At 35.0% G+C, this 10000-nt stretch overlaps 1 protein-coding gene across 1 annotated transcript in view; it reads right to left on the bottom strand.

Moving 5' to 3' along the window:
- LOC137631491 (limbic system-associated membrane protein-like) overlaps positions 1–10000 on the bottom strand; it is a 124478-nt gene that overhangs the window by 19913 nt on the left and 94565 nt on the right. The gene's annotated exons all lie outside the window — the stretch shown is intronic.

Here is a 10000-nt window from a genome sequence, read left to right as displayed (position 1 = left end):
TTATTAATACTTACTAATCTATAACCCTAGTTGGAAAAGCAGGATTCTATAAGCCCTAGGGCTCCAACAGGGAAAATAGCCTAGTGAGGAAAGGAAAAATGGAAAATAAAATATTCTAAGAAGAGTAACAACAATTCTATATAAACTATAAAAACTTTAACAAAGCAAGAGGAAGAGATATAAGATAGAATAGTGTGCTCGAGTGTACCCTCAAGCAAGAGATCTCTAACCTGAGACAGTGGAAGACCATGGTACAGAGGTTATGACACTACCCAAGACTAGAGAACAATAGTATTGTCCTTCTTCTAGAAGAGCTGCTTACCATAGCTAAAGAGTCTCATCTACGCGTGCCAAGAAGAAAGTAGTTATTTGCTTTATGATTCTTAAATAGCCTTATTTTCTAAAATTAATTAAACTTAGTGGATAATTGGTATTTGAAAATGGCCTTTACGTTTATCATTAATGCCAAATTCAATTAATTAAACTTAGTTGTTAATTGTGAATTTTCTGGACTCGAGAAATATTAAAAGAAAAAAGAATAAAGAAAAATGATTATGATGCACCTTGTAACAAAAGGAATTTTCCTTCTGGTTTGTTATGATTTTAGCGGTGATGGTGAAAATTTACCTTCTTTAACAACTTCTATTCCCCTATTGGAAACGTCCCTACCTGCCGATCTACCGGCCTAGGGTTAGAGTATACTCAAGCTTGATAGTTTCTTGTAGTTTCTGCAACCTAACCATCCTTGTTAGCCTTTGGGCGAGCTTATATGTCCACCTGCTGAGTCATCAGCAGCCATTGCTTGGTTCTCCAGGACCTAACTTGGATAGCCAGGGGGCCTGGTCGCTGACCAGTCTCTAGGGCATTGCCCTGCTAGCCTGAACAATTTCACTGTCCCTTGCTTAAATTGCAAGGGAGCCTGGGCGCTGATCAGTCTCCAGGATATTGTCCTGCTAACCAGGGCAACGTCACTGTCCCTTGCTTAGATTGCAAGAGGGCCTGGCTGCTGATCAGTCTCTAGGGCATTGTCCTGCCAACCAGAGCCACGTCACTGTCCCTTGCCTCAGCCATTCATGAGCGGCCTTTAAATTATCTGCGTCAGTTTTCTCACCCTTTTGCTTTTAGGAAATTGCACCTACAGATATCAGAAGTTTAAGTCCCCAAAGGCAGCTTACGTAATTTAATAACTGTGAAGCTGAGGGCAGAGTAAACATATTATGTACTGTATAGAGGATTTTTTAAAACCAAGAGACAGGAGTATATTGTCCTTAGTTAAAGGATATTTGATTTGATTCTCGAGTCTGGTTAAACAAGTGACAGCTAAGGAAGGAGATTCAATATGTGCATGATGTTGGAGTTTGGGTTATTTTTGAATTTCTCGTTTTGGGTTATTGATGAATTTCTCGTTTTGGATTTTTTGTGAATTTCTCGTTTTGGCTTATTAATGAATCTTGGTTTTGTATTATTGATGACTTTCTCGTTTTGGGTTATTAATGATTCTTGGTTTTGTATTATTGATGACTTTCTCGCTTTGGTTTATTAATGAATCTTGGTTTTGTATTATTGATGACTTTCTCGTTTTGGGTTATTAATGATTCTTGGTTTTGTATTATTGATGACTTTCTCGCTTTGGTTTATTAATGAATCTTGGTTTTATATTATTGATGACTTTCTCGTTTTGGGTTATTAATGAATCTTGGTTTTGTATTATTGATGACTTTCTCATTTTGGGTTATTAATGAATCTTGGTTTTGTATTATTGATGACTTTCTCGTTTTGGGTTATTGATGAACTTCCTATTTTGGGTTATAAAGTTTTGGATGGTTCTGAAAAAGCATGTGCGAGTATCTCCTGTTCTCCTGCATCAAATATTGAAAATAACAATGTTTTCATTTCACGTATATATCCTGTTTAAAATTCTTAAAATACAAACCTTGAAGATATTTTAAATTACATAAAGAAACCAAGAAATTTGTATTCGCTTCAGGTGTAGTCCACAAAAACGTATATAACTTTTTCTATCATTCTACTTCCACTGTCTTGGGTTAGAGTTCTCTTGCTTGAGGGAACGCTCGGGCACAATCTTCTATCTTATTTCTCTTCCTCTTGTTTTATTAAGTTTTTATAGTTTATATAAGAAATAATGATTTTAATGTTGTTACTGTTTTAAAAATATCTTATTTTTCCTTGTTCCCTCTCCTCACTGGGCTATTTTCCCTGTTGGGGCCCCTGGGCTTATAGCATCCTGCTTTTCCAACTAGGGTTATAGCTTAGCAAGTAATAACAATAACAATAACATCACAAAGATATTTGTATTTCAGCATCATATGCAAAATTTATCTTTGTAATACAGGGAATACCAAATGAATGAAATTGAGAATATCAAGTCATCTTCACTGGCGTATTCGACAAATAAATCTCAGTAGAGAGAGAGAGAGAGAGAGAGAGAGAGAGAGAGAGAGAGAGAGAGAGAGAGAGAGAGAGAGAGAGAGAGACTTTAATGATATGTCCTCAGAAATACTGAAGCCGATTAAGTATGGACGCATCTGAAGAAATAATACATAAAGCTGTTTAATGTGATGGTAACAATAGTTCTCTAGTATAAAGACGTAAATTAATTACTATCATAATCAAAACACAAAATCCTATTAATAAATTGGATTTTGCAAATGATGAAAACAAGGAAAATCTATAAAAAAAAATCATGATAAAGAAATGTTATGACTTCTAATTAAAACACAAAATCCTATTACAAATTAGATTTTCCAAATATTGAAAACAAGGAAAATCATTAAAAACAATCATGATAAAAAAATATTATGACTTCTAATTAAAACACAAAGTCCTATTATAAATTGTATTCTCCAAATGATAAAAACAAGGAAAATCTATATAAAAAGAAATCTACAATAAAGAAATCTTATGACTTTCAATCGCTCCGTGATTGAGAATATAAAATCATACTTAAAAAGAGATAAAATGGAAAAGGTAAGAGAGAAGTCAAGAAAAGACAACGAAGTCAATGGCCGTCCAATATCAATTGTCATCCAGCCATTTGTCTTTCAATTTGCACAGCTCGAGATCGTATGTGCGGCATGCCGTCTCCGTCCCCCGGAGCATTAAAGCGAAGCCTATTCATTAAGAAAGAGTGATAAATCCTCCGGACATCGGATCGCCCGGCAATCCTCATTAAGGATTCAACGTTGGAGAGACTTCGGGGTCTCCATCCCACTCCACTGGAGATGGTCACGTCGGTCTAACTCACGTTCAGTCGATATGGAAATCAGGCTTTATTTTTATTTTGTTAATTATGCAAATGAGAGTGAGTTAATCCCTGTCTATTTTCATTTTCGACGATAGGGTCGAATTCGAGTTTGAAGGAGTGTAGCATTATCAGTCATGGAAATCCTGTTTTAAAATGAATTTAATAAACTTACGTTCATTGGCCAAAGAAAAACATGAATTTTGCAAATAGGGTCGAGTCAATCCCTATCGTCTATTTTCATTTTCGACGATGGGGTAGAATTCGAGTCTAAAGGAGTTACTAGCATTATCAGTCATACACATCTTGTTTTAAAATTACTTTTATAAACTTACGTTAATTGGCAAAAGACAAACGTATTTTAAAATGAATTTAATAAACTTACGTTCATTGGCAAAAGACAAACGTATTTTAAAATGAATTTAATAAACTTACGTTAATTGGCAAAAGAAAAACATGAATGACGAAATAAAATATCTTTAGTATTTTGTATAGTCGCGCATATCTGTTTCTCTATAGTATGGCCATCAATAATTGTACATAAACATAATACATTCTGTATAACTCAAATAAAGACTATAAGAAACAGACTGAAATAATATTTGCGCAACGGGATGCGCTGCGCATCTACGACAAACCAAATATAATGCTTTTTCTTTTGCCCTAACTTCACTTGTAAAAGCAAATGGCGGCTAAGGAGATACGAGTGTATAGGAAAAAACTTCAACACGTTTGCTCTCTCTGACGTTTTCTTGAGTACACTCTGTCATGTTACACCATAAGAATATCACTTGCATTATCAGCCTTGTAAATCTTTTTGCAAAATGAATTGTAAAAGCAAATGACTTAAAGGAGATACGAGTGTAAAGGGAAAAATTCTTCAACACGTTTACTCTCTCTGACGTTTGCTTAAGTATACGCTGTCATGTTACACCTTAAGAATATCACAGACTACCAAAGTTAGTATGAACTTAAACTGTAATATGTATGATATAATTGAGGTACCAAGGAAGGCAGCAAGATCTCTGCAAAATTTTTTGAATGAAAAGAGAGAAGCTGCGGATGCAGAAACTGTGAGATTTGTAGTACAAATCCCATCAATGGAAGTGAGATGGAACATTGATAATTAGGGAAAGAATTTGGGAATATGGAAATATAACTGGCGAATAATATTATTATTATTATTATTATTATTATTATTACTATTATTATCATTATTATTATTATTATTATGGATAGTAGAAGAGACTACTAGGTTATAGGAAAGACCTCGAGAAGATTATTCAGCACTAGTAAAAAGATAGAGAAGAGCAACACGTGAGAATAACTTGAGGGGTAGTAAGTTCTGTAAAAGGACATTAAGGGGTCGGTTGCCTGATGCATCCTCTCCGATGTCTTCTATCACAGACCTCCTCTTCCACCAAACCTCTTCTCTCCGTATCATCCTTCACCTTATCTCGCCATATAATTCTCTGTCTCCCTCTTGATTCTCTCCCCTTAACAGGTTCTTCCTAAGCCCCCATCACTCCCTCCCTACCTTCCATCCTCTACACGTGTCCGCACCATCTCAGTCGTGATACTCTTATCACCTCTGTAATCTTTACTATGCCTGCCATTCTTCTTATTTCATCATTTTCCATCATTTCCAATCTTTCAAGAAGTAAATAGACGTCTACATTTTCTATTAAGTATGGACGTCTGTCCAATACGTACAACAGTTTATTTTTTACAGTAAACGTTAGGTACTATTGTGATCGATATTGGGATATATATCTTGGACTTTATTATAGCAATTCATTTACTTACATCTAAGAGATAGAATATCTCTTGAATTAGATTACTTCACTGTGCCTCTCCTAATTTTACTTTCGTTGTATACAAGTATGGTAACGAAAATATAACAGTTAACAATGAAATAGGCAGACACGCTAATACAAGTTGCTGTCAGTGCGAGGGGAGAGCGAAGATGCAAAGGATAATATACAAATGAGAAATATCGTTACTATGTACGCTCGTGTGACACACGGGTGGCACATTACATTCAAAAGAGAGAATATCTTTTGAATTAGATTACTTCACTGTGCCTCTCCTAATTTTACTTTCGTTGAATACAAGTAATATAACGAAGAGAGAAACTCACGTATAATTTTTTCTCTCTTAATCTATTTCTTTCGTCATACAGTCTGCGATCAGCAACGGTCGGCTAATAACTAGGTACAGTTGGATACAGCAGTTCATGGTACACCTCATTCTGAGAAAGTGCACCCACCTACCCCATTACTGCATGGTGGCAAGTCCCTATGTTTAGTCCAATCTGTCAGCTTTCCCTACACTATCTTTTTTTATTAATCACCGCGGAGTAAGGGTGTGATAGGGTACAATATTTGGAGGCAGGTGTACCAGGGTCTCTTGCGTCCAACTGTACATAAAGAGATGCTTGGGTCCACAGAGTATTCTCATTTGTTTAGGAACTCGCTCATCTGTTCTACCACGTCCTGTCCGAGACTCGAATGTGGTACCTTATTTACTAATTTAGGCACTACGAAAGAGAGAGAGAGAGAGAGAGAGAGAGAGAGAGAGAGAGAGAGAGAGAGAGAGAGAGAGAGAGAGAATATGTTATAATCGAATAAATAGTCTGTACTGTACTGTCTCATACTCCATAGCTTGGGCGAAACTGGAACTATAATAATTGTGGATGAAACGTTTCAAATGACAATTAATCCAATAGATTTGGAACTATCATCGATATATACTAGCCTACTCTTAGTCCTAACGAAGGGAGGGAGAGAGAGAGAGAGAGAGAGAGAGAGAGAGAGAGAGAGAGAGAGAGAGAGAGAGAGAGAGACATATGTTATCATCGAATAAATAGTCTGTACTGTCTTATATTCCATAGCCTGGGGGAAACTAGAATTATAATGATTGTAGATAAAACATTTCAAATGTCATTTAATACAAAATATTTGGAACTATCTTAGATAAATACTAGGCTACTCAGAGAGAGAGAGAGAGAGAGAGAGAGAGAGAGAGAGAGAGAGAGAGAGAGAGAGAGAGAGAGATAGAGAGAGAGAGAGATTTTGTAATCGAATAAATAGTCTGTACTGTATTATATTCCATAGCTTGGGGGAAACTGGAACTATAATGATTGTGGATAAAACGTTTCAAATGTCATTTAATACAAAATATTTGGAACTATCTTAGATAAATACTAGGCTACTCAGAGAGAGAGAGAGAGAGAGAGAGAGAGAGAGAGAGAGAGAGAGAGAGAGAGAGGAGAGAGAGAGAGAGAGAGAGAGAGACATATTTTGTGATCGAATAAATAGTCTGTACTGCATTATATCCCAGAGCTTGGGGGAAACTGGAACTATAATGATTGTGGAGAAAGCATTTCAAATGTCAATTAATACAAAAGATTTGGAATTAACTGAGATAAATACTAGGCTACTCAGAGAGAGAGAGAGAGAGAGAGAGAGAGAGAGAGAGAGAGAGAGAGAGAGAGAGAGAGAGAGAGAGAGATCAAATTCTTTAATGTGTTATTTATTTCATAAGCATCCGAGCTGAGGAGCTGGAGGTGAGGGGTGGGGGGGGGGGGGGGGGGCAGCAGTAGCTGACTTCGTGTGAACATAAGCGTTGACCCAATATTTGAAGAGTGTTCATGACTCCAGTTCATGCATTAGGGTTATTACCCCGAATGGATTCGAGTGGGAACCACTTGAAAGGGCCACAGATCAAGTGGCCAAGTGGATAGAATAAAGTCTTTTAAATATCATTTACATTGCTATATTTATTCTCGTTATATATATACGTATGTATATATATATATATATATATATATATATATTTATATATATATATATATATATATATATGTATATATATTATATATATACAGTATATATATATATATATATATATATACATATATATATATATATATATATATATATATATATATATATTATATACTCCTATATATACATATATATATATATATATATATATATATATATATATATATATATATATATATACTCCTATATATATACACACACACACACATATATATATATATACATATATATATATATATGCACACACAAACACACACACACATATATATATATATATATATATATATATATATATATATATATATATATAGTATACTGTATACATCTATATATTCACATATATATATATATATATATATATATATATATATATATATATATATATATATACCTATATATGTATATACATACAGAGAGAGAGAGAGAGAGAGAGAGAGAGAGAGAGAGAGAGAGAGAGAGAGAGAGAGAGAGAGAGAGAATCTATATACACTTTGTCAATGATGATGGTAATTTACCTTGATATAGTAACAATAATAAGAGAGAAAATATAAAGAAAAAAATTATTTACAAACATTGAAAACGACAGATCTAAACATATACGAATGAATGGATACGTGGATAATGACAAGTTTTAGACACACAACCGTGAAACAAAAATCTTCACCCCTTATAAAAACACGTATAAAACAGAGACCAAACTAATGACTGAATATCCCCACTCATACAGACACACATTCGTGAAACAGACATCTTCACCCCTTATCAAAACACGTATAAAACAGAGACCAAACTAATGACTGAATACCCCCTCTCATACAGACACCCATTCATGAAACAGATATCTTCCTCCCTTATCAAAACACGTATAAAACAGAGACCAAACTAATGACTGAATACTCCCACTCATACAGACACACAATCGTGAAACAGAAATCTACACCCATTATCAAAACACATATAAAACAGAGACCAAACTAATGACTGAATACCCCCACTCATACAGACACACAATCATGAAACAGAAATCTTCAACCATTATCAAAACACATATAAAACAGAGACCAAACTAATGACTGAATACCCCCACTCATACAGACACACAATCATGAAACTGAAAATCTTCACCCATTATCAAAACACGTATAAAACAGAGACCAAACTAATGACTGAATACTCCCACTCATACAGACACAATCGTGAAACATATCTTCCTCCTTTATCAAAACACATATAAAACAGAGACCAAACTAATGACTGAATACCCCCACTCATACAGACACACAATCATGAAACAGAAATCTTCACCCATTATCAAAACACATATAAAACAGAGACCAAACTAATGACTGAATACCCCCACTCATACAGACACACAATCATGAAACAGAAATCTTCACCCATTATCAAAACACATATAAAACAGAGACCAAACTAATGACTGAATACCCCCCACTCATACAGACACACAATCATGAAACTGAAAATCTTCACCCATTATCAAAACACGTATAAAACAGAGACCAAACTAATGACTGAATACCCCCACTCATACAGACACACAATCATGAAACTGAAAATCTTCACCCATTATCAAAACACGTATAAAACAGAGACCAAACACACAATCGTGAAACATATCTTCCTCCCTTATCAAAACACATAAAAAACAGAGACCAAACTAATGACTGAATACCCCCACTCATACAGACACACAATCATGAAACTGAAAATCTTCACCCATTATCAAAACACGTATAAAACAGAGACCAAACTAATGACTGAATACCCCCACTCATACAGACACACAATCATGAAACTGAAAATCTTCACCCATTATCAAAACACGTATAAAACAGAGACCAAACTAATGACTGAATACTCCCACTCATACAGACACACAATCGTGAAACATATCTTCCTCCTTTATCAAAACACATATAAAACAGAGACCAAACTAATGACTGAATACCCCCCACTCATACAGACACACAATCATGAAACAGAAATCTTCACCCATTATCAAAACACATATAAAACAGAGACCAAACTAATGACTGAATACCCCCACTCATACAGACACACAATCATGAAACTGAAAATCTTCCTCCTTTATCAAAACACGTATAAAACAGAGACCAAACTAATGACTGAATACCCCCACTCATACAGACACACAATCATGAAACTGAAAATCTTCACTCATTATCAAAACACGTATAAAACAGAGACCAAACTAATGACTGAATACTCCCACTCATACAGACACACAATCGTGAAACAGAAATCTTCACCCATTATCAAAACACATATAAAACAGAGACCAAACTAATGACTGAATACCCCCACTCATACAGACACACAATCATGAAACAGAAATCTTCACCCATTATCAAAACACATATAAAACAGAGACCAAACTAATGACTGAATACCCCCACTCATACAGACACACAATCATGAAACTGAAAATCTTCACCCATTATCAAAACACGTATAAAACAGAGACCAAACTAATGACTGAATACCCCCACTCATACAGACACACAATCATGAAACTGAAAATCTTCACCCATTATCAAAACACGTATAAAACAGAGACCAAACTAATGACTGAATACCCCCACTCATACAGACACACAATCATGAAACAGAAATCTTCACCCATTATCAAAACACATATAAAACAGAGACCAAACTAATGACTGAATACCCCCACTCATACAGACACACAATCATGAAACTGAAAATCTTCACCCATTATCAAAACACGTATAAAACAGAGACCAAACTAATGACTGAATACCCCCACTCATACAGACACACAATCATGAAACTGAAAATCTTCACCCATTATCAAAACACGTATAAAACAGAGACCAAACTAATGACT

Source organism: Palaemon carinicauda, chromosome 39 (assembly GCF_036898095.1).
Source record: "Palaemon carinicauda isolate YSFRI2023 chromosome 39, ASM3689809v2, whole genome shotgun sequence".
NCBI lineage: Eukaryota > Metazoa > Arthropoda > Malacostraca > Decapoda > Palaemonidae > Palaemon > Palaemon carinicauda.
The sequence above is the reverse complement of the archived record's forward strand: the minus strand, read 5'-3'. Positions and strand labels throughout refer to the sequence as shown.